Genomic DNA, 27,027 nt, shown 5'->3' on the forward strand with positions numbered 1-27,027 from the left:
GAGTATTCTTACTAATCTTTCTTCAGGTTTTGCCAGTGGAATTACATTTACTCTCTTAATGTTGATGCCATTGCTCTTGACTTTTCTCTATGTTGAATCTATCCTCCAGACCACCGTTTCATTTCAGTTTCTTCATATTTTAGTGTGGCGATCTCCCTTTACCTTGTTTGTTTTTCTTATTGATTTTATAGTCAAGTGTACTGCTGTAGTCCTTTCTTTTCATGGACTCCTTTTATGCCCTTCTTTCGTCGATCAGTTGGAGTACTGCTTTTGTTACTCAATTTTCCTTGCAGTTGTGTACCTTGTATCTATGTTTGCATCTCCTTCTGAGTTTTATCCTTTTTAGGTCTGTCCATTATTCTGCAACTGAACTACTTGTTGCCGCATACATTATCTCAGCACCTACAGCCTTAGAGAAACTCTAATGCATTTTCTAATTTTCAGTACTTCAGCATCCCACAACTTTACACACTGATTCTTTCTAAAGTTTCTCTTAAAATTATATGTTCTTTTTTAAGATGATGATCTGTTTGTGTATCTGCTCCTAGGTACGCCTTACAATACAATATCTGACTTCGGGAAAGTATCACAGCAGTGAATATAAACAGTTATCTCGGTGTAAATACTAGGTCGTGCTGAAAGTTAACGCCTCCGAACTTTTAATGAAAACTCTTAAAGCTTTTTAAATAAAACCAACTTTATTAATATTCTACATCTGTATTCTTTATGTCAACATAATTATTCCTCAACATAGTCATCCTCCAACGGGAGATCAGTTTGTGGATTGTGTCACTGTAGAACGTTTGGCTTTCTTGACAACACCACAATCTCACCTCTGCTTACACTGCTTCATCACTATCAAAGTGAAGTCCTCTAAGGTGTTCTTTTCTTTTTGGAAACACGAAAATCGAATGGTGCTAAGTCGCCACTTTACGGAGAATGATCGGCGACAGTGAAACCAAGGCATCAGATTGTTGGAGATGTCGCAGCGCTCATGTATGAGTTGGCATTATCGTGCTGGAGGAGGGAGTACTCGATCTGTGGAAGAATTCTTCGAATCACGGCAGTTTTCTGAGGAACAAATGGTTCAAATGGCTCTGAGTACTATGGGACTTAACATCTGAGGTCATCAGTCCCCTAGACTTAGAACTGCTTAAACCTAACTAACCTAAGGACATCACACACAGCAATGCCCGAGGCAGGATTCGAACCTGCGACCGTAGGGGCCGCGCGGTTCCAGACTGAAGCGCTAGAACCGCTCGGCCAAAGCCGGCCGGCTTCTGAGGAACTCGCAAAACCTTGCAGACTCTATGGCGGTGTCTTAAGGCATGAATTCCAGATGCATCACACTTTGAAAATTCCATCACATATTGAGCAAGACTTTGCCTCCTGATGGCATGGTCTTGAACTGTCTTGGCGACGGTGATCCTTTGTGGTGGAACTCAAGTGATGCTCAGTTGTTTTCGGGGTCAAAATAGTGAGCACAGCTTTCATCACCTGCCACTATGTTGTTAACGAAATCATCATCCTCAATCTCAATACGTAAAAGAAATTATTGACAAATGTTCAGTCTCCTTTGCTGCAAGTCACGAGTGAACATTCAAGACACTCATCGTGCTTACGGATCTCTACATCACATATCGGCAGCGATGGCCGTAAACGCTCTTATCTGAGAGCTGTGTCTGAGTTATCCGAATACTTTCTGTGATAAGTTCAACAACCTGATTCCAACGTGTCTTGTCGGTTGCCGTACGCGATCGACCACTCCGATCTGTGTTATTCACGTTGAGGTTAGCACCAACGTTCGCTTCATTATGAGCACGGAAATCCCAACGTCGCACGTTACTGATGTCGCAATAATCATCCTGCACAGCTTTGGCACTTCTATGGATTTCAATTGCAGGCATGGTCTCTACGGTTAGAAACTGGATTACAGCACACTGTTTTCCATGCACCGACGTAGTTATGTTACACACTGCTATGTAGTACGCTACAATTCGGAACCGTCTAGAGTCAGAGGGTTGCAACTTACGTCAGACAAGTAGGGCAGTCGATCGAGTAATACGGACGACATGTAATACCTCAACTGATATTGAGAACACAACAGAAAATTCGGAGGCATTATTTTTCAACAAGATCTCGTAGTTACTCCTGCTAGTAAACGAGATAAGAAATAGCAAATGTTAACCATATTTCCTACTATTTCATGTTTGTACCATCGAAAGTTACGTTAACGTTATGCGCGTTATGTTTGTCTGTCCTGCCACAGCAGTTGATACTTCAAGCTACATGTAAATCACAGTCTAAAAAGGGGACCCTCCATACTGTAAATCACGGAGTTTGATGCCCTTGGAATTTGTTGTAGAGGCACCTACCCTGAGTACCTGGCTATCCGATTTTTTTGGCGACGGGCCTTGGTTTTTGAGAAAATCAATTTTGAAGGTCGTTGCGTACTTTGTATGCCCGTAACATTACACATATTCCGAGCAAGTCAGAGTAGCGCAGCGATAAAGGTCCCCGGCTACCGCGCTTGGTGTACCGTATTCGAATCCTGCTCGCGGAGTAGATTTTTGGCATATTTAATGGCATTTGTGATTTCGCCTTTTGATTCTTCGTCGAACTCCTCTACTTGTGGATCTTCTTCTGGCTGCTTTACTGCAGAAACACTAGGTTCTTCCATTTCACAGAATTTTTCTAACACACGGCACTAGAGACGCTTAGCTACTGACGCTGTAGTTAGATGCGAATGTAGAGAAATGCAACTCTCATCCTCATTGGCCGCAACTACGAGCTGGGGTTCACGTTATGGCTAACGGTATTCACTGGAGGGGGGACGATAATGGGCGGAGATCGATTTCGGGTAATACAAGGTTCAAAGGTTCAAATGGCTCTGAGCACTGTGGGACTTAACATCTGAGGTCATCAGTCCCCTAGAACTTAGAACTTCTTAAACCTAACTAACCTAAGTACATCACACACATCCATGCCGTTGTACGAACATTTGGAACTCAGACTGCGAACCACAAACGGAATGAATATTTGAAAAAATTAATAACTGAATATATAATTGTAATTTCGCACACCTTACACTGTTTGTGGATATTCTTTGAAATAAAATTGAAAAATTCGGTCGATTTTGAAAAAAAAAAATACACGAGCAGGATTCGAACACGACACTTCCAGTGCGGTAGCCGTGAATCTTCGCAACCGTTGCCGCTGCGCTACGCTGATTTGTTCGGGATGTATGTAATGTTACGAGTATACAAAGGGGGGAATGAACTTCAAAATCGATTTTCTCAAAAACCAAGGCCCGTCGCTAAGAAGCCGGATAGCCAGGTACTCTGGGCAAGTGCCTCTACAACATATTCGAAGGGCATCAAAATTCATGATTTACTGCATGAAGGGTCCCCTTCTAAGCTGCTTTTTAAACTGTACCGTAAAAAATGGTTTTTGTCGCCTGTACGCGTTTCACCAAGTGTCCAAACACTCCACCAGGTCCCAGGTACGTACCACTTTCTGATGTTCGAGGAATGCAACAGGTAGTGAATCTTAAAATGGTTTTAAACTTTTGCATTGAAATTTGAAGTTAGTAGTTTGAGTGACACCCAACATATACTCCTGTACGAATGTCATTTACTCTCGATGGCCTTGATTGTGTGGCTAGCGAGATCTGCAGCGTAAGGAGTCTGAAGAGCCACTAGAAAAACGATCTCCTTTCGATGCAGCCAGGAGAGGAGTCTGGATACTGGGATAGTTAGGGTGCCAAGGGAAGTGGAAGCTGTGTGCCGCACGCAGTCCAGCCACCTGCCGCGCTCCGGCTGTTGTCGACGATTGGCACACTCCTCGCTTGCGCCTTTCTCCTCAAAGGGCTAGTTACGCTATTTCTCTGCACAAGAAAAGCGAGGGCTAGAGAGGCAGCTCTCGCAGCGCGCAGAGGGCACGGACTCGCACAGACGCGAGTACGCCGCCCGGTGCGGACGAGGGCAGCTGTTTACATGAAAAGCGATTCATTACACAGGAGAGAGCTTCATTGTGCTGCACAATTAATTTGCAAATTACGCACTAAAGGGTCACTCGTAAAGCGAATGGCCCTACTCATACGAGAGAAGGACAAGGAGCGGAAAAGAGGGGGCGAGCCGGACAAAAAAAGGGAGGCATCTTTGGAGCCAGGGCGTCGTTCAGAAACGAATGCGCGAACACGGCCTCTCAATTTAATGGCCCCCGGGGCGGCGCAGGCGAGCTGCCCGGAGCATATTGCGGCCATTAGCGGCGTGTGTGCTGCGCTTTGTAGTCGCGCAGAAACAATTGCAGGCGGTGACCACGCGAGGCGATTGTCCGCGCGCCCCCTCTTCAGCACAGTAGTTTCCGCCACAGCCCCCCTCCCCTCCCCCCACGGCGCCCTTCACCACCGCGCTGGACGCGCTGCTGAATTCACTGAGCCTAACTGCACTTGACACGCTGCAAATGCTAATCGAACACACACTTCAAAGGGAATTACCAAACGAGAAAACGTACCGGGTAAATGTGTGTCATCTGCGAAGTTCGAAAATAATTGCCTCGGCTTAGAGCTTTTTTGCATTATAGACTGTCTAAAGGGATCGTGCGAGCAGGATGTGATACAGTCTAGCGGACAGCCTTGCAACAGACTTGAAGGAGTAAGTGGTTACGCATAAAGTAGCGTGCTAGCGTAAAGATGAGTTAATTTAGAATTTCAGGCTCTAGTAAGGGCAGTGGTAATTGTTCTCTCGTTGGGTGTAATTTCATATATGCCAACTGTCCTCACGAAACGAAGCTTTTCTCCTATCCAAACGAAAAGCTACACGCAACCAGACTTGAAAGCTTTGGTTACGGCACTGACGATGAGGAACGGCCGTGCCAGTTGATCATAATCATAATTTCTCAGTGTTTGAATTTTGTGAGCATGTCGAGTGTAGCTCCTCTCTTCAAACTATGCTGAACACCCCGACTGATTCCTAGTCTGAAACTCAGTATCATGTACCTCACTAGCTTCTAATTTCATCCGGGCATTACAGAATTTCTGCACGCCTTGGGAACCATGGTGTTTGAAAAATAATGGAGTCAGTCCACATACATCCCTAAAACAATGGACCGCCTTCAACCAGACTAGCTACAAGTTTCATTTACTGTCTGGAATGAATCGCTGTTGGGGTAAGAACCACCTACCTATCAAAGGGGTGGGGTGGGGACGAAAAAGCACTACAGCCAACTGCGCGTTAACCCTTGTACGGGATGATTCAAAAAGAAAAAAACAGATTTGAGTTGTTTATTACAGGCAAACTATGAAGGATACAAACACATTGTGCATGTCAGTGGATAGGGGAACGTTCAAGGATTTATGTTCGCACAGACACTGTACCATACGCTCAACAAGAGCACCATGTGTTGTTCGCGAAACATTGAAACGGTGGTCCAGGAGATTCCATACAAGAATCAACAGGTCCATGTTTACTGAATAGACAGCTTCAACAACTCCATTTCTCAGCTCTTAAAGAGTAGCTGATATTGGTACGACACAGCCTCTGTCTTTTATATACCGCACAGGGCCAAAAGCAATCAATAAGGTCTTGTTGCCCATCTCCTCCAATCCTATGTTGTGGGATGGTGTTAAGATATCTCCGCACCTCAAGTTGATAGTGAGGTGGGGCTCCGTCATACATAAAAATTAAATCACTAGAATCCTCGTGAAGTTGAAGAAACAGGAAATTTTGCAGCATGACCAGGTATGACATTCCTGTCATAGTTCCCTCCGAAAAAAAAAGATGGTCAATAAAATTTGTGGACAGAAACAGAACAAAGCACATTCCGTTTCGGTGAGTCTCTTTCACGTTCGATGACGACATCGGGATTTAGACACACAAATTCTTACATTACGAGGTATACCTTAGTCAACCGATGAAACGTCGATTCCTCCGAAAAGATTAATCATTCGGTAAAAGTGTCTTCTGCCATACTCTGGAGTAATGAAATGCAAAATCCGCGCTTTATGTTACGGTCACTGCGACGCAGTCGCTGCAGTAACTGGAAATTGTAAGGCTTCACACGTAGGCATCGTTTCAGAACACGCCACGCTGTTGTTAGGGAAGTTGAAGATCCTAGCCTGCCCGTCTTATGGACATCCGAGAGGTCCGTGTGGACGCATCTCGGATAAGCTCGACAATTCATGAGACGACCATGGCCGACCAGTGGTGTTCCCTATGCGTACGCAACCAACTTCCAAGAACTTTGTACGTCATTCGTAAAGCTGCTTGTGCAGAGGCGGCTTCTTGCTGAATCGACGGCGGAATGCAAGTTGCTCTTGAAGAATACAATGACTTCGCGAAAACTCCATCACACAAAATGACCTGTTCTACGTTGCAGTCGCCATGTTGACACAAACGAATAGCAGCGCAACTGTCACAAAACATTGAACCTGTCTCTATCCAGTGACATGTGGACCCTGTTTCTATCTTTTATAATTTGTCTGTAATAAACAACTGAAATCTGTTTTTTTTAATCAACCGATACTTTATTCATCCAATATATGAGAACGAGAGTACTTAGAGACGTGCAACAAAACTAATACACAATTTCAAAATCTAATTAAACTTTTTCTCACTGAGGAACTCCACGAAATGATGAAAGGAAGAAAAGCTTACAACTTATTACATTTTCACTGTTCATAAAAAAAAAAAAAAAAAAAAAAAAAGTTCAATTGGCTCTGAGCACTATGAGACTTAACATCGGAGGTCATCAGTCCCCTAGAACTTAGAACTACTTAAACCTAACTAACCTAAGGACATCACACACATTCATGCCCGAGGCAGGATTCACACCTGCGACCGTAGTGGTCGCGCGGTTCCAGACTGAGATGTACCTCCAAAACGTACCAATGTACAGCATGTAATTCAGGAGATACGTCATAAACACTGCATTGCATGCAAATGAAACTGTAGGACTAAATTCGATGGAGGTACGGATGAAATACACTAAAGCGATAAAGAAACTGGTATATGCAAGCGTTTTCAAATAGAGAGAGATTTAAACAGGCAAAATACGGCGCTGCGATCGGCAATAAGAGAATTAGTGTCTGGCGCAGTTGTTAGTTAGGTTACTGCTGCTAGAATGGCAGGTTATCAACATTTAAGTGAGTTTCAGCGTGGAGTTATCGTCGGCTCACGAGCGATGCGACACCGCATCTCAGAGATAGCGACGAAGTGGGGATTTTCCTGTACAACCATTTAACGAGTGTACCGTGAATATCAGAAATCCGGTAAAACATCATATCTCCGACGCCGCTGCAGCCGGAAAAAAATCCTTCGAGAACGCGACCAACGACGACTTAAGACAACGTTCAACGTGACAGAAATGCAACTCTTTCGCTAATTGCTGCAGATTTCAATGCAGGGCCACCAACAAGTGTCAGCGTGCAGAATATTCAATGGAACATCATCGATATTGGCTTTCCGAGCCCAAGGTCCACTCGACTCGCCGGCCGGGGTGGCCGAGCGGTTCTAGGTTCTACAGTCCGGAATCGCGCGTCCGCTACGGTCGCAGGTTCGAATCCTGCCTCAGGTGTAGGTATGTGTGATGTCCTTAGGTTAGTTAGGTTTAATTAGTTCTAAGTTCTAGGGGACTGATGACCTCAGAAGTTAAGCCCCATAGTGCTCAGAGCAATTTGAACCATTTTTCCACTCGACTCGTGTATCCCTGATGAATTCACCATACAAAGATTTACGCCTCGCCTGGGCCCGCAACAACGACACTGAATTGTTGAATGGAAACATGTCTCTTTTCAAATTGCATGGAGCAGATGGACGTGTACGGGTATGGTGACAATCTCATAAATCCATGGACCCTGCATGTTAGCATGGAAATGTTCAAGGTGGTGGAGGCTGGTTGTGGAGCGTGTGCATTTGGAGCGATATGGGACCCCTGATACGTGTACACACAACTCTGACCGGTGACACGTATGTAAGCATCCTGTCCGAATACCTCCACCGCTTCATGTCCATTGTGCACTCCGATGGACGTGATCAATTCCAGCAGGAGAATCCGACACCTCACACGTCCAAAATTGGTACAGCCTGGCTCCAGAAACACTCTTATTAGTTTAAACACCACCGCTTGCCACCAAACTACCCTGAAATGAACATTATCGAGCACATCTGGGATGCCTTGCAACGTGCTGTTCAGAAGAGATTTCCATTCCCTCGTACTCTTCGGGATTTATGGAGAGCCCTGCGGGATCCATGGTGTCAGATCCCTCCAGCCCTACTTCAGCCATTAGTCGTGTCCATGCGACGTCATGTTGCGGCACTTCCGCGTTCTCGCGAGGAGCCTACACGATAGGCAGGTGTACTAACGTTTTGGCTCTTCAGTATATGTTAAACATAAGTGAAATATATTTGAAATATGCGTACACGGGAAAAATCATGGGTAGATAGCTCATCCTAAATCCCTAGAGAGATTTGAACCAAATCTGGTACACATATTAGTTAGAATCTGAAAAAAATTGGTACAGAAAATGGAGAGGAAGAAATGGACAGAGGTATGGGACAGAGAAATGGATACGGAAAGTGTGCAACCGGTCGCTTGCCTAAGTCATAGATATATGTCTGAGTAATGCTAAATGTCATCATTCTAACATAAAGAAAAGCACTATCTTCAAAATAACCTTCAAATAGTGAGCTACACCCTTAATTTTTAGATATGAATTAATTAGTTTACTCATATCACTTTTGTTGCTTATGCCTGCGGTCACTTTCAAAACTCAAATTAATAATTAAATTAATTAATTTAATTAAATTGAACCTTAAATTGCTGGTATAACCATGTAATATCAAAATAAAATAAAAACAGTGGTTGGCTGAGGCAGTATCAGTGTTAACAGTGGAGTATTTAAGTTTACAAAATGATGACAAGTTTTATTAGCCTTTTTCTTTCACAAAAGTGACAAACACAAATCAGAAGAAGAACAGAGTTTGTAAAAGCATACATTGGGTAGAAGCTATACAAATTCTCCCCTGAATTAATCCCTTTTACAACGCAATATGACTTTGCTTACACTGTGATGCCCAATTGTCTTCAAATAGAATCAGCTACGACCAGGTGTACCACACCGGAGAACAGGGTGCTGTGAATATCATTTAACAATCCTACGCCAGGGTCGCAGTATCTTACCCTTTCCCCTTGATTCAGGCGGCAGCAGAAAACAGCGCGCTGTGGGTGGGAGATGAAGCGCTGCGGCAGCAATAATAATCTGACGCGTCCATGAAAACTTGGCAAACTACGCGGTCTAGCATTCGGATTATCAGAATTTCCCTATCAGACCACTGAAATCCCAGCATATTTCAGTGTGAGGTGCACCCGTTCGCTGGTCTGGCCAAACCAATTTGACTCACAGGCAGGACGGTGCTTGCTGGAATTGCCAAAAGTCGGACGGCCGACTCAGGACGAATAAGTTCATTCTCGTGACACACAATATATCCGAGATGATATGCAGTTCCACAACCGGTACAGTTGTAAACTGCCACTGGCTCTTAGTCCACCACAAGATACAAAACACAAGTGTCACCCTTAACGAAAAACCTTAAATTCCACACCAGGAGAGGTTCTAAAATGGTTCAAATGGCTCTGAGCACTATGGGACTTAACATCTAAGGTCATCAGTCTCCTAGAACTTAGAAGTACGTAAACCTAACTAACCTAAGGACAACACACACATCCATGCCCGAGGCAGGATTCGAACCTGCGACCGTAGCGGTCACGCGGTTCCAGACTGAAGCGCCTAGAACCGCACGGCCACACCGGTCGGCACCAGGAGAGGACCAGAAGACGAAGAAGAAAAAGAATCGCAACAACTTTCCACCAAGCCTCGGTGCGGGAGGCGAATTATCAAAAATGAAACCGCCCTCACATTGCGCAAACCATTCGAACTATCCTCTACTCGTTGACCCACCCCTCTTGTCTATTCAGTTGGCCTGGTAGCCAATCCAGACACACCACCGGAGTTCCTGTGCAGCAGGAACAAGCCTCTCCTTTGCATGTCCTGAGAGGAGCCAATCAGCGACTCCTAATGTCTCTTGTCTGAAAAAAAGAAGATTTTAAACTATGTAGACGTCGTTCTCACGGTAAGCATGGGCAGGTCTTGGCAAAAACCATCTACCTACATGGGACCACATACCCTGCTTCGCAGAGAGATCTAATCCTCCCAGGCCGACAATTTACGATTTCTGAAAGAAGCCTGTTAAGCTTCTCCGTGAAATACATGTTTTGGCCACTTTGCGACGGGCTGCTGCCTGGTCCAGGTAAAATGTCTTGCAAACTGGTGCCCTTCTCTCCGACCCTTAGTGGAAAGAGGAGAGGGTAGTCCTTTTGCAGGTATGATCCACTGAGGGCTGCTTCCCAGAATCACTCATACACCCAGGTCGCTGCACTCAGCATTTATGGCTGGCTCCCTGTTCTGTCACCTCCACAATGGCCCCTCGGGTACGACTTCTCTACAGGCTACACATGCAATTTTAGAAACATTCTGCCTACAAATTCCTATGTAAAAGAGTACTACACCACACATATCAAAGTAGCGCTGGAGAACACCGAAATCATGACCTAAAATATGAACTTTAATGTGACTGACAATGCTGTTAAAGAGAGAGAGTGGCATGCCGCATCTCAAAGAAATGAGGATATAGACAGGGAGAGGAGAGAAGAGGACACAGACAGGAAAGTAAGGAGAAGATATACAGAGACTGGTGGGGAGGAAGGGATTGGAGAAGATAAACAAACAGAGAGGGGGTCGGGCTGTAACTAGACAGAGAAAGGGAAGAGGAGGAGATGGTTACAGAAAGGAAAGAGGAGGAGATGAACAGAAGAAGTGGGGCGTGGAGGTAGACAGAGAGAGGGGTGGATTGCAGGTGGAAAGACAGGGGGACAACGAGAAGATAGACAAAGAGAGTAGGAGAACGAGATGGAAGTAGAGTTGAGAGAGTAGAAGGACAAAGGGGAAGGACCAGACTGACCGAGGGAGGATGACCAACTGATAAAGAGATGGGGGAGTAGGATACTGAGTAGTAGAAGATCGGAATTAACACCAGAGCAGCACCGGGTACTAGACCAGCAATAATATATAAGTGCCTTGATGGTAACTTAAGTGCAGATACACACTATGTTCGAGCTCTTGCGAGAAACACGTAAAGCTGAGTGCAATGAGGGTAATGAACAATGGATGCTACATGTGAAGTGTGTGACAAATGTAGAATCTGGGCTGGAGAGGGTGCTACATCGAAAGCTCAGCGTTGCTTTCCAAAGACACATTCCCAATTGGCGTCTGGTGTCTTCAAAACAAGCGGTCGCTGATTTGCTTCCTTAGAGCACCTGGGAGCTATTTTTTCCCTGTTTCCTGTATTTACTAAATGACTTTCCCGTTATGCTTTTTAAACTGTATGATAATAATGATAATAAAATAACAATAAAACATATAAAAGTGATTCCTTAGTTATCTGTATTCTGTAATTTCTAGTGAATGGACTAATGGTAATTTACAAACCTGCAGCATACTGTAGGTGTAAAATAAGCCTGCAACTTGTTTTATGATTGAAATAAATAGTTGTAGCTCCGTCATAAAATCCATTGAGAAGTATTTGGCTTTATTTACTTTTTTTTTATTTCTTGATGGCGACTAACTTCGGACACTTGTGTCCGTTTTCAAAACATTCATATCGATAAGTGTGAGAATACAGGCGGTAGCCTATGTACAGAAAGTGCCCCTCCAGTGATGATTGAAGTGGCAATGCGGCTGACTTGCTGAGTCGACAATGTGCCTCTTTGATCATCACTGCGGGGGAAGTTTTTGTACAGAGGTTACCGCCTGTAATGTCACACTTCCGATACGGATGCTCTGCAAATGGACGCACGTGTCCGAAACTAGTCACCATCAAGAAATAAAAGAAGGTACTTCTCAATGCAACTTATGATGGAGCTACAACCATTTACTTCGATTATAAAAGGTAACTGTACAGAAAGTGATGTACTAGTTAAGGTGGGATAGGAATAATCCATGCATTTATGCATCCTTCAAACGTATTTTGAACTAATATAACTGCAGTGTAAATAATTCATTCATGATCTGAGGTCTATATAGACGAGATATCAATACTGACAGTTTCTTGTTTGCCAGATAATATGATATTTTTGTGTCCATTTTACAGCATTGATTGGTGCATTATTACATAAGGGGAAAAATCGTATAGGCGGCCACTTGCGTAAAACGGGAAATCCGCCCAGTAGCTGCTGCGGTTTGTTTTTCTCTTGAAACCCTTGCTTCCAGTAACAGCGTAGTTCACCTCCCTCTCATAACACGTGAGAAAAAACGCACTAAACCTCTTTAACCCTTTCAAATATCAGTTGTGCATTAAGACATTGCTGATCCGTTGCTACAAATCTAATACGTGGGCTGTTCGGAAAGTAAGTTCCGATCGGTCGCGAAATGGATACCACTGTGAAAATCCGATGAACTTTCGCCACAGATGTGTTGGGCAGGATCTCAAGTATGCCCGTCTATAGCGGCACGTCGCTCTTTTCAATTCTGAGTGCACAGTGAGAACGTAAAGATGCTTAGAAAATCGTGTCTCCCCCCAAGTATGAGGGTCTGGTGGGAGGTTTTGCCTGATGTCCTGAGCCCACAAAACGTAGCTGTTATGCGTTTCGTTCTTCATGACAATCATGACAGTTCTCAGACGCTGTTTGCAAGGGCTACGAGGACGCTCCTGCAGCGTTTTCGATTGGAAGTATTTGGTCACCCACCATATCGCCCATAACTGGCTCGTCCTGAGTTCCATCTCTGCTCACATGAACCGCTGCCTATGAAGACCATATTTTGGCACAGGCAACGAGCTGTAGCCGAAAATAGAGAATTCGCTGAAAGCACAACCGGCTGCTTTCTATGACAAGGGAATTGGAAAGTTGGTACAACGGTGCGATAAATGTCTAAGTCGGAGCAGCGACGAGGTAGAGAAGTAGCTGTTGGGTGTAGCTAACTAGTTCAAATAATTTCCATTTCGCGACCGAACGTAGCTTACTTTCCGAATATCCCTCGTAGATATTGTAAGCTTTATGCTGTGAATCGTATCTTCAACCGTTTCGCTTTTGTCGTGCAAATTGCAACGAGAACAACCTGAATTTTTGCCAATGTTCCAATGTGGTTTTAGAATAATTTCTTTTACTACCAACGAAATGGCACAATGCAGCAACATGTCTGCAGCAAGCCGACAGACCTGCTTTACACTGACATGCACCTTGCATCACCATTCGTATACAGTCTATCTGAAAAAAAAGCGAGTTAACCCACTGTATATACTGCATATTACTCATATAACATTCTCATATTATACAATTACAGTAAACGTATTTACACAACTTGCTTTGATTTTAGCCGCTTACGTTTGCTGATTGACACCAGTTTCTCCTCTCCCAATATTTCCTTAACTTCAAAAATATGGTTACTGTTTTGAAGGGGGAGACCTGAAATACCACTACATTCTGGAGGCCAACATAAATTAGGCTTGTATTTTCGGAAGCTATACGCAAGACATGTACTGGAATACGGCTGATCTCTCGGTCTCTCATTCGTAAAGTTTGCCGCTCATGCTGCTAGGGGCACTCTCACTCACAAATGCTGTATTAGCGCACTCTCTATACATATTAAACTTTTCTTTTGATAATGAAATAATTCCACCTCTTCTAAAATTGTTTAGTAATACCTTTCCTCGATGTAGAAGCAATTTCAACCGTGACTCAGGGACATACATTGGTCTGCCTGCTGTGCATTTTGAAGATTGATGGTTTCACAGTCGGTAGGAATTCTAACTGCAGACTTACTTCAGATGACTGAGTATTTACAATGAAGTTTGAAAAAACCTTAAAAACATTCCATTACGTCTTGATAAGATTTCAATGTGCTGCAGAGGTTAGGCAACTTACTTAAAATGTACAAAAATATAAAACTGTCCCATAAAAACAACACAGAGCAGTAGCACCCCAAGACTACCATATCAATGAGCCACACTACGAATTAGTCCTCACTCAAATACCTGGGTGAAACAACTTGTTCTGAATTAAAATTGGATGACCACGTTAGCCGAATCGTAGGTAAAGCAGTCGACAGACTTCGGTTCGTTGCAAAGGTGCTGGGAAAATACGGTCAGTCAACAAAAGAGACAGCTCATGTATCACTTTTGCGTCTCATCTTAGACTATTGCTCAAGTTTGTGGGACCCATACCAAACAGGACCTGAATGTCACAGAATTATTTGAAACGGGATGGGGTGGTCACGGGAATGATGAAACATCTACACTCCTGGAAATTGAAAAAAGAACACATTGACACCGGTGTGTCAGACCCACCATACTTGGTCCGGACACTGCGAGAGGGCTGTACAAGCAATGATCACACGCACGGCACAGCGGACACACCAGGAACCGCGGTGTTGGCCGTCGAATGGCGCTAGCTGCGCAGCATTTGTGCACCGCCGCCGTCAGTGTCAGCCAGTTTGCCGTGGCATACGGAGCTCCATCGCAGTCTTTAACACTGGTAGCATGCCGCGACAGCGTGGACGTGAACCGTATGTGCAGTTGACGGACTTTGAGCGAGGGCGTATAGTGGGCATGCGGGAGGCCGGGTGGACGTACCGCCGAATTGCTCAACACGTGGGGCGTGAGGTCTCCACAGTACATCGATGTTGTCGCCAGTGGTCGGCGGAAGGTGCACGTGCCCGTCGACCTGGGACCGGACCGCAGCGACGCACGGATGCACGCCAAGACCGTAGGATCCTACGCAGTGCCGTAGGGGACCGCACCGCCACTTCCCAGCAAATTAGGGACACTGTTGCTCCTGGGGTATCGGCGAGGACCATTCGCAACCGTCTCCATGAAGCTGGGCTACGGTCCCGCACACCGTTAGGCCGTCTTCCGCTCACGCCCCAACATCGTGCAGCCCGCCTCCAGTGGTGTCGCGACAGGCGTGAATGGAGGGACGAATGGAGACGTGTCGTCTTCAGCGATGAGAGTCGCTTCTGCCTTGGTGCCAATGATGGTCGTATGCGTGTTTGGCGCCGTGCAGGTGAGCGCCACAATCAGGACTGCATACGACCGAGGCACACAGGGCCAACACCCGGCATCATGGTGTGGGGAGCGAACTCCTACACTGGCCGTACACCACTGGTGATCGTCGAGGGGACACTGAATAGTGCACGGTACATCCAAACCGTCATCGAACCCATCGTTCTACCATTCCTAGACCGGCAAGGGAACTTGCTGTTCCAACAGGACAATGCACGTCCGCATGTATCCCGTGCCACCCAACGTGCTCTAGAAGGTGTAAGTCAACTACCCTGGCCAGCAAGATCTCCGGATCTGTCCCCCATTGAGCATGTTTGGGACTGGATGAAGCGTCGTCTCACGCGGTCTGCACGTCCAGCACGAACGCTGGTCCAACTGAGGCGCCAGGTGGAAATGACATGGCAAGCCGTTCCACAGGACTACATCCAGCATCTCTACGATCGTCTCCATGGGAGAATAGCAGCCTGCATTGCTGCGAAAGGTGGATATACACTGTACTAGTGCCGATATTGTGCATGCTTTGTTGCCTGTGTCTATGTGCCTGTGGTTCTGTCAGTGTGATCATGTGATGTATCTGACCCCAGGAATGTGTCAATAAAGTTTCCCCTTCCTGGGACAATGAAGTCACGGTGTTCTTATTTCAGTTTCCAGGAGTGTATATTGGCAGACCCTTGTAGATAGACGCCAATAATCCCACGAAAGGCTACTTTAGTAGTTCCAAAAGCCAGTATTAAGTGAAGAATGTACGGATATACTTCAGCCCACAAAGTGTCAGTTCGTAGAGACCGCAAACACCAGATCAGACGAATACAGCACAAACACACACACACACACACACACACACACACACACACACACACACACGGACGCACGCACGCACGCGCGCGCGCGCTCATTTAGGCAGTCATCCGCGACTGGAAAGGGAAGAAATCCTAACGTGTCCTAGAGTACTCAATATCCTGTCCTGTGCTTTACAGTGGTATGTGTGTAGATGTAACAGTTATGGTATAGTGATTAATTAATCGGTACGCATGCGACAGCATACGGATTCATGATACGTTTCAAAACGCGCCATTAAAAACTACATTTTTTCGGAGCTCTAACCTCGGGTTCTGTTCGTAATAGGAAGGTAGCGTCAAGTGGTCTGAATAGCCCTTGGGATAGAGACCACTTATATACCCAACAAAAACATCGTATTTCTATAACTATCCTTTTGTACAGGCTCAAATGTTGAACATTATACACTTTCTCCAGCTTAGGTAGATGGAGCGGATCGATTGGTTCTTTTTGTGTTGGATGTTGTCTACGGTGCGCCTTTAAGAGGCTTATCGAAGTACCATTTACTTCACGGGCAGTTCGTTAGAAAACCCGGAAAACATGGTTTCTGGGTTTTGGGTACCAAAACCGAGCCGTGGATCCTATGCACAGCGAATGACTGTAATTTTTAAGATATATTCGTAAGATCTCTAGTTCCAACGACATTGAAAATTTTCTTGCTATCTGTATCCGTTTTAGAGATACACAGTTTCAAATTTACCCTACTTGTACAAGTAAAATATACACCTAATATCCGGTGTGAGGCGAAAACGTAGTTTATAAAGTGACGTACCACAGAGACCTATGATGTAAAGTGCCTTCGTTTTCATTAGGAGGGTTTTGTGAAAAAGCATCCAAAGCTTTTACACATACAAAATCCAGCCTGAAGTGTAAAATTACATAGCTTTATTTTAGTTTCACGTAAGTAAACTATCAAAATTTAGCTTGCTCATAAAGTCCTTTTTCTATGAGTGACAAAAAGGGAATCTGCAGAAAAATGCTTCATTTGGAGTACAAGAAAGGCGAGTATGGTACTGTTTATTAAAAGGCTCAGACTCTCAGACTGCCTCTCTCGGTCCCTTTAAAATTTTTCCCAAACGTTTTGGCATGCGAACATGTTCAACCTTTCCTAATGCTGAGAGAGGACGAGACAGTGACAGTGGGAAAGGGACGGAAAAGTAAAGAATACTAGAAGAGAAGAGAGAAGAGACAACAGCGGTGAAAACGAATGAATAATGAGGTAGCAGTAAGAGGGAGCATGAGGGAGGCACTGACAGTGAGAGGAGACAGTGTTACTAGGACGGAATGAAAGAGACTGTGGCTGTGAGACATGAGATAGGGACGCAATGACACAAACAGGTAATGACAGTGAGTTGGGCTGAATGAGTGAGTGAGAGTAGAGAAGTGGGTGTGGATGTGTATGAGCGACTTTACAGCGATGGAAGAATGGGTGTAAGCGAGTTACAGGAGCTTATGGACGTTTTTGAGGTGAGTTTGCATGTTGAAAAGAGCGAGAATAATTTCGCATGGCAAAACTTATGGTAAAAGTTTTAAAGGTGCTGAGAAAGGTAGAATGAGATAACTGGTATCCCAATTTTCAGTCAGAGTCTTTTAATAACCTGGAGCATATTCACCTTTTCTGCGCTCCGATAGGAACATTTTTCCGCTTGTGATGAGTTATAGTTCACTGATCTGCCGCTACAGAAATGCACGCACGATGCTGGTTAGCCGATATGAGAAAGTAAACCAAGACTCATGCGAAATCTGTACGACGGGTTTATCACCCTGGTGTGGTTTTCAGACGTTCTCTACGTTATAGTCCCAATCTCCGCCCCAGGAGCTCAACTTACGGATACGTAAAAGATGTTTACACACAGAACAGAGTTTGCACAACGTTAGCTGTTCCGAGTTAGCAAATCTTCAAAGTTCTGTAGGAAATATTTGTTATTAGTCTTCCAGTTCTATCTCGTCAACTGAGAAGGTGATGCCGGCCGAAGTGGCCGTGCGGTTAAAGGCGCTGCAGTCTGGAACCGCAAGACCGCTACGGTCGCAGGTTCGAATCCTGCCTCGGGCATGGTTGTTTGTGATGTCCTTAGGTTAGTTCGGTTTAACTAGTTCTAAGTTCTAGGGGACTACTGTCCTCAGCAGTTGAGTCCCATAGTGCTCAGAGCCATTTTTGAGAAGGTGATCCGGTACTATATGTGTGTTGACAAAAATTTCAATTTGTTCAGTAAGGACAAGTCCTTGTTATCAAGAAGAAGAACTTGCAGGTTCCTCTCTACGCTGTTCGCAGGATGGCTGTGTTTCGCCATACGTGTGGCAATAATGGATCCGCTCACGTCGTTAAGGCGGATTGCATCCATGTGCTCTTTCAATCTTGTCGAGAAGTTTCTATGTGCTCGTCCATTACAGAAACCTGAACATCAGTTACAGATGACAGCATTCTGATATGAGATTTAGAATGGACAAGACAGGTTGGTGACGCAATTACTTACATCGGCAGATGATCCAGAGTTATCGAAACGTGACTCGTAATTAAAAGTGTGTAACTGAGACTGAAGAATAAATGAAAATTACTTTATAAGGGTACAAATGAGTTTGTACGCAGTCAACTTTTTGACGCTGCTGCATAGCACTTGTAATGATGTGACTTGTATGTGTCCTATCTAAAGATAAGACTGAAAAGGATCGTAAACTGGTTTACGGGTATAAACAAATATTTCAAAAGTGACAGGTCTCAGTTTTTAGTATTTATATTCAGTACACAGCCACAGATTCTACAATATCCGTAATGGATAAGCTTAGTCAGGTATCAGTATCTTGGTATTTTCCTTGACGATATGTCACCATTGTAGCAAAAATGCCAGAAATTCTGTTGGGTTTCTTTAAGATTTATTTATCCTTTATCATTTCTCCACATTTACCACCAGTAACACGTTTACCTTATTTATTTATTTCCTTATCCCCGGGACACTGCCGCAGTCACCACAACATAGTTACACACTTCCAGAACCACTACACAGTTTCCTTAATTGTGCGGTGATAATTTTCCGCATATCGTGGTAGAGTAAACAACAAATCATCATGTAACGCAGGTCTCAACAGTACAGGGTCTCTCGAGTCATCCACACCGTTGCTTAGCAACAATTAGAGACGAGTCAAATGACGAGCAACAGGAATGTTTCCGTCTCTATTTATGACTATCCCACAAAAACAGGAAATTCAATAGGAGCACGAAGAAACGATTGCAGCCAGAAGGTAAGCTACCAACATACTTCTGATTGCTGCCGGTCCGTTGTGTCTTTCTGCGGACACTTAACATAAATTTTCGCAAGTATGTAGACAGAGGTAACAAAAGTCATGGGACGCGATCAGATTTCAGGTATTACCTCTCATCATGGGCAAAGCAGTGCCGACGGCCTTCACTTAACGACCAAGAGCAGCGGCTTTGGCGTAGAGTTATCGATGTTAACACAAAAAGTGGTTCAAATGACTCTGAGCACTATGGGACTTAACTTCTCAGGTCATTAGTCCCCTAGAACTTAGAACTACTTAAACCTAACTAACCTAAGGACATCACACACATATATGTCCGAGGCAGGATTCGAACCTGCGACCGTAGCAGTCGCGCGGTTCCAGACTTTAGCGCCTAGAACCACTCAGCCACTCAGGCCGGCCTAACAAGAAAGCAACACTGCGTAAAATAACGTCAGAAATCAAGGTGGGACATACGACGAACGTATCCGTTATCACAGTTCGTCGAAATTTGGCGTTCGTGAGCTTTGGCTGCAGACGAAAGACCGATTGCCTTTCTAACAGCACGACATCGACTGCATCGCCTCTCCTGGGCTCTTGATCGTATCGGCTTGACCCTAGTCAACTGGAAAACCGTGGCCTGATCAGACAAGTCCCTATTTCACTTGCTTAGAGCCCCTGGTAGGTTTCCATTGCGGCGCATACCCCATGAAGCTATGAACCCAAGAATCAACAAGGCACTGTGCAAGCTCATGGTGGCTCCATAATTGTGTGAACAGTGTTTACATGGAATGGACTGGGCCCTTTTGTCCAACTGAACAGATCATTGACAGGAAATGGTTATGTTCGACTAAGTGGAGGCCATTGGCAACCATTCTGGGACTTCACATTCCCAAACAGTGACGGAATTTTTATGGATGACAATGCGCCGTGCCAACGATCGACAATAGTTCGCGATTGGTTCGAGCGAATAATGTGGCCTCCCAGATCGCCCCACATACACCTTAAGGGCCATAATCGAGACGTCAGTTCGTGCAAAAAATCCTGCTCCGGTGACACTTCCGCAATTATGGACGATCTGTAGAGGCAGAAAGGCTCCGATTTGTTTGGTCCACACCATGTAAAGTTGCTGCAGTATGCCGGGATGAAAGGGCATAGTAGCACGTATCCCATGACGTTTGTCACCTCTGTGCATATTTAACGGGTATGGAGATCTTCATCGCTCAGTTACGTTCAGGGTAACTTGGTTTGTAAGCAAATCATCCAGACAGTTCATGTGAAGTGCCGGCCGCGGTGGTCTCGCGGTTCCAGGCGCTCAGTCAGGAACCGCGCGACTGCTACGGTCGCAGGTTCGAATCCTGCCTCGGGCATGGATGTGTGTGATGTCCTTAGGTTAGTTAGGTTTAATTAGTTCTAAGTTCTAGGGGACTGATGACCACAGATGTTAAGTCCCATAGTGCTCAGAGCCATTTGAACCATTTTTTTCATGTGAAGTTGGTATTGGAGAAACATGAATTTCAGAATTTTATAAATCTTGTAATTATTGGGAAATCGGAATATAACATCTTGGACTTTCTCCACCGAATTTTCCGAGCCAAGTCCTCTCTGCATTCACTCGTATAGATAATATTCGACAGGTCGAGTTACATCACCATACCGCCTTCAAGAATACGTTTTCCAGGTATATATTACCTAAAAATAACACATTTTAATAATAATTTGTAAAGCGTTCTTCATATGTTTCATGTTTTAAGCGGTATCTTCGTCAGAAATCAAATTGATTTTGCGTCTTATTAATGAAATTGGGAATTGGAAATTCGTGGTAAGGTCTTATGGGACCAAACTGCTGAGGTCATCGGCCGCAAAGCTTACACACTACTTAATCGAACTTAAACTGACCTACGCTAAGGACAACACACACACCCATGCTCGAGGACCGGCCGGAGAACGTAGAACTACTTAAACGTAACTAACATAAGGACATCACACACATCCATGCCCGAGGCAGGATTCGAACCTGCGACCGTAACGGTCGTGCGGTTCCAGACTGTAGCGCCTAGAACCGCTTTTTTTTAATTTTATTTTTAAATCTCATTTGTTCGCTTTTGTTCGTTGTATCTGCAAGGGGAGGACGTCGTAAGATATCCGATTAAGTTCGTTGATGAACGATTAACTCAGTTTTTTTTTTTTTTGTTACAGGGGGTACGTATCCCTCTGACCGAACACGCTGAACTACCGTGCCGGCTCATTTTGTTCGCTTCTGTTCGTTGCATCTGCTCGGGGCGGACGTCGTAAGACATCCGTTTAAGTTCGTTGTTGATCGATTAACTCAGAGTTCTTTTACTACAGAGGGCAGCTATCCCCCTGACCGAACACTCTGAGCTACCGTGCCGTCTATGTCATTGCGCCCATATTTTTCTGCTTATCTTCCTAGTAGTGAATCAGTACTCTTTAGCACTCGAGCTGTTAATGTGATAATTCTGCTCGCTTTCAACTTTGACGATCAAACAGTACGCTGCGCGATAGGCCTGACACTCCAGTTGGAATTTCTTAATGCTGTGTTACATTTCGGCGATAAATAATTTGGATCAGCATCATTTGCACACGACATCACTGGCCATTGTGTATCCTTGATCTGACGTATCCAGCAGTTGCGTCGTCGACGAGCTCATTGTATTTGATATGTCTATATTATTGAATTTATTGCATTATTTTTTCGCACTGTGTGTGTCCGGTAGCTCTTCCCAGTTTGTATTTCCCAGATATATCTTGAATTCTTCAGTTTCGTCGTAGTGTTGGCAGCAATATTTCCTCACGTTCCAAAACTTTCTTTCCATCCCCAAATTATCTGATATTCGAGTCCTCATGCTGATTGATCCTTGACCTTTGTAAAGGGCGTAAACTATTATTTATGCCCTTTTATTCTCAAGGGTTTCCGAAACAGTTTTGGTTACTTTAGCATGGAGTAATACAATTTAGTGGAGGGAAACGGAAAATTTTGAACGTTAGTATTGTCCTCATTGTATTGTCGGCAGCGGTTTGGAAACGATGAACAGCTGTGTGAACGCGTCGTCATTTAACAATCACGTTGCATTGGAGTGGAGTTGAACGTGATTTCACATTGAGAGCGCTTTACGAGCAATTTGACTGCAAATGATATTTCGACAGCATTATAGCCAGGACGTCGTGGACGTGTCCCGTCTGCTCATGAAACTGCTACGTGGATGCATAATTTTGAAGAAGCAGTTTCAACGTCCAGTTGACGCTCGAACGGTACGTACCCAAGAGAACACTGCAGCTGTTCGAGTTTCTATCGACAGGATACCTAGCTGCTGCGCTCGACAACACGCATCTGCGCTAGAGATTTGGTGACGAAGCATGTAAAGGATACTGCACTAATTAAAATTCCAACCCAATAAGATACAAATTGTGCACCAATTAATTCCACGAGACACAGTGCGACGTGTCTGAAATCAGCGTGGACGCCAATTCCCTTAGTAACATGTAAATATATCACATAACTCTAAGCTTACAATATAGTTTGCTGTATCATGTCATGGTGAAACTAGCACCTATTTTTGTGAACGCGGGGATGGCATTGCGACAGCAATAACTTCCGCTCTGTATGTTGGTATGTTGTAATATTCTTTACGCCGGGACTGTACTATATTAACATCGAAAACATGTGGTTTCAGCAGGACCGAACTACGTAACATAGTACTCGACAATCGATGGGAGCCGTTCGCCAGTTGTTCGAAAGGTGCGTCATTTTACGGAACGGCAATATTCCAGGGCCCGCGAGATCGCATGGTCTTTTTGACTTCTTCCTGAGGGACATCTTAAGAGCAATGTGTGGTGCACACGTCCTCCTATTACCCATGAACTGAAACAGAAGATTGATGACAAAATCGCTGCCGCTCCCCGGGTCATACGTCAACGAACATTCCGAAATTTCCATAACAGGCTGTCATAATGTGAACACGAATAGGGAGTACATCTTTCCGACTTCATTCTTAAGAACTAAAGAGACTATGTGACATTTTCTGAAGGAAACATAAATAGTATACTACACACGTGTATTTTCGTCAGTAAAATTTATTTTTCTTTAGTTTTTTCTTGGAAACTGCGTTACTTCAAAATTTCCGATTTCCCTGCGCCATCCTCATTCATTTTACTATTTTGTCCCACATTCCTTTCCATTTCAATTCTTTCCTTGTTTTTCCCATTTCTTTCTTTTCCTCGTGGGGCTGTGGGGCAATGCGCTCTTGATGGAGCCTGGTTGCGCTCCTTTACTCCTTGCAAGACAAGTTTCAAAGTACTTCGCAGCAACTGTGTCTTTGCTTCTGTACCACACAACACATGGTCATCAACATTTCCCACAATTTCTACATGTCAACTACATCAACTTTTATGAGAGTAAGTCCACAGGAGTCAGAGAAAATAAAACATAACGGTATAGGCGCAGCTACTGAAACTATGGTGAATCTTCAAAAAGGGCGCAATATTGCCGTTGAATCCAAAAAACCGCCGACCGGAGTGACAGCCTGGCTTTAGCTGTCGCCGCGGTCGCACGCTCCTCAAGTTTTCTCCGTGAACGTTCAGTGTTTACGCCAGTGTTTTCGTGTTTCGTGATTGTTTATTGGCGTTTTGCACGTTAATTGTTATAAATTGAGCTATTGGTCTTCGTTCGTGTCGTCTTTCTACGTAATGCCGTTGGGATTTCGGCGTTGTCCGAAATTTCTTCGCTGCAGCACACCATGGCAAACTCCGTGAGAAAAAACACCGTGATTTTCACCTTCTACAAGTACACCCGTCGAATACAGCCCTCTGCACCTGAAATACACGTCTGGATTACCGAGTTAATTGGCCTTCATTCTGAATCTGTTCATACCATGCAGCTAGACTCTGATGAATACTGCATTTTTGTAAAGTTTAACGATCCCGTGAGTGTAGACCGCTTTCTGGAAAAATTTGGTTATGAAACGGAATTTATACACCGTGATGGTACTAAAAGTACTGTAAAACTCAGGAATTTCGAGTCTGTAATTAGAAATGTTAGGGTTATGAATATTCCCATAGAAGTAGACAACTCGAAAATTAAAAATGTCCTTTCAAAGTATGGGGTTGTCAGGCAAATAGTAAAGGAAAGGTGGGCTTCGCATTTCAAGCTGCAGTGCTTTAACGGCATTCGCTCTGTGGAGATGGAAGTGAAGGCGACTGTTCCCTCCAACATCCTTGTTGACGGGCACAGGGCGCATGTTATTTACTCAGGGCAAACCCCTACATGTCATGTATGTAACGAGTCGGGTCACCTCCGTCAGGACTGCCCTCGCCGTGTTTTTGTGCTGAAAAATAACCTTACGCAACGCCGGAAATTAACACCCAACGATATGTTGCCAGCCAGTAACACAACAGAGCGGCAGTCGTGGATCGTGTTACTACCTCTGAAAATGTTGCACTTAATGTTAATGAATTCCCGTCTTTATAACCTGCATTAACTGGTAAAATTCCGTCCTGTGACAGCGAGATTCCCACTAAAAAGCGTCCTCTAGAGGACACTGTAGAAAATTTTGATGAGGACTCCTGTGAAACACCCGTTGCCAGGAAGCCGAAGCCAAGTCCTGAAGATCTGTTGGAAGTGGAAAAAGGAGTCGGAATGCAGGTCGATGTGGCTCCCACTTCCGAACAAGGAATTATACCGCCACGAATAGATAGTGACGCAGCTGGTAGTGACCTTTCACGGAAATGTGACCCTGAGCCTGAGGTAAACACCCTGCTGACTCCGAAGCGCAACACCGCGCCGAAGGAGGAAATAAACAAGCATCACCACCTCGCCAGCAAGACAACACAACAGACAACACGCCGGAGCCAAATATTGACGACTGGCAAGCCACCGCCGTTGCGCCAGACGGCCACCGTCGGAGTCTGCGACCGAAACCACATCTTGCTGTCACGCGTCATCAAGTGAAAGCCACACCAGAGAAGAAAGACATCAAGAAAAAGAATGTTAAATATGAAGTCATCAGGGCCAACACTGACGAGGAGAAAGAGAAAGACCACAGTGACTTATAGCAATGCATTGTCAGGATTTCAGGATAATTTTCTTTTCAAGCATTTTGTTTAAAAGCAGTAAAAATTTGTCTAGGAAGTTAGTACATGTAATGGGCACACAGCTTGTAAAGATTGTGACTTGTAGAGAAGCACGTTGCTGCTGTAATGATACCGATCCTCATCCCATATAGCTTCTTCTGATATGTCTGTGATGCAAGCTTATTGCATTACTACTATTAACATTAATAAAATACAGTCAGCCTTAAAATTGGCAGCACTAAAAGAATTCTTGTACGAGTCTGGGACAGATGTCGCGTTGCTACAAGAAGCTGCGATAACGGAATTTCGGATCCCAGGCTTTTTTGAAATTGTTAATGTTTCTACAGAAGCCAATATCGGTACGGCCATTCTTATAAGGGAAGGCATTTCGGTGACTGAAATCGAACGACTAGAATCAGGAAGAGCCGCAGGCATAAAAATTTTCGATGTGACCGTGCTTAACCTTTACGCCCCATCAGGAAATTCCCATAAATTGGATCGTGCTAAGATTTTTCAAGATGAACTTATTTATTTATTGAGGAAAAATCGGTGTTCTATTATACTGGGTGGAGATTTTAACTGCGTTTTAAACCAGAAAGGTCAACAACCCAATTTCAACTACTCGCCACAGTTAAAAAAGTTAGTAAGTGATCTACAACTTAAGGATGTGTGGGATCTTCAGCACTCGACGTCAGTCGAGTTCACATATACAACCAGCCACTCCCGCAGCAGACTAGATAGAATTTACGTGTCACCAAATTTGCAATTTTTTTTATTAAATGTTGAAACTGTTCCCGTGTATTTTAGCGATCACAGTACACTTTTAACTTGCTTTAATTTAAGTGTACAGCCAACCCGTCGATTCAGAGGCCAATGGAATTTGAACGTCTCTGTTTTAACTGATTAAGAACTGGAACAGAAAATAAGAGCAGCGTGTACTATGTGCCTCAGCACAGCAGACAAGCACCCAACAGTCATTGACTGGTGGACTAAGAGGCCTAAACCAAGGCTGCGGAAAGTTGTCATGCAGTTTAGTGCAGCGAGGCACAGGGAGTTGAGGAATTCAATGGAGTTTTATTATAATGTTTTAAGAGACTTATATCAACAGGCACATGATGACGTAATTCGTCTGAATGATATCAGAAAAATAAAAGCCAAGTTATTAAACATTAAACGGCAACAGATGGAGGGGCTAAAAATTAAATCGAAAATCACATCAGTCGTAGCAGATGAAACAGCTTCTCTGTATCACTTGGTGCGGCATGCTAAAAACATACGTTAAACTTTTATTGATGAAGTCCACACGCATACTGGTACAAGGCTCACATGCCAGAAAGAAATACTGGACGAAGTCCACAGATACTGTGACAACTTATATGCCCCTACCACAGTGGACGATGCAGCTCTCGAGGACTTACTTTCTCACTATTTTAGGTCAACAATTGTCGGGAACAGAGAACGCTGACATCCTGTCACCTATTACTAAAGATGAAGTGCATGAAGCAGTGCGTAACTCACCTCTCAAAAAATCTCCAAGACTTGATGGCCTCCCTGTGGAGTTTTATGCCCGCTACTGGTCTATAATTGGGGACAAGATCACTTCCGTGGCAAATGAGGTCCTGAACGGAAAAGCGGTCCCTGCAGAGTTTAAGTAAAATAGTACTAATTCCTAAGAGTAAAGGCAAAACAAGCTTATACAATTTTCGGCCTCTTTCGCTACTAAATTCTGATTACAAAATAATTTCGCGTATTA

Source organism: Schistocerca piceifrons, chromosome 1 (genome assembly GCF_021461385.2).
Source record: "Schistocerca piceifrons isolate TAMUIC-IGC-003096 chromosome 1, iqSchPice1.1, whole genome shotgun sequence".
Classification (NCBI taxonomy): Eukaryota; Metazoa; Arthropoda; class Insecta; order Orthoptera; family Acrididae; genus Schistocerca; species Schistocerca piceifrons.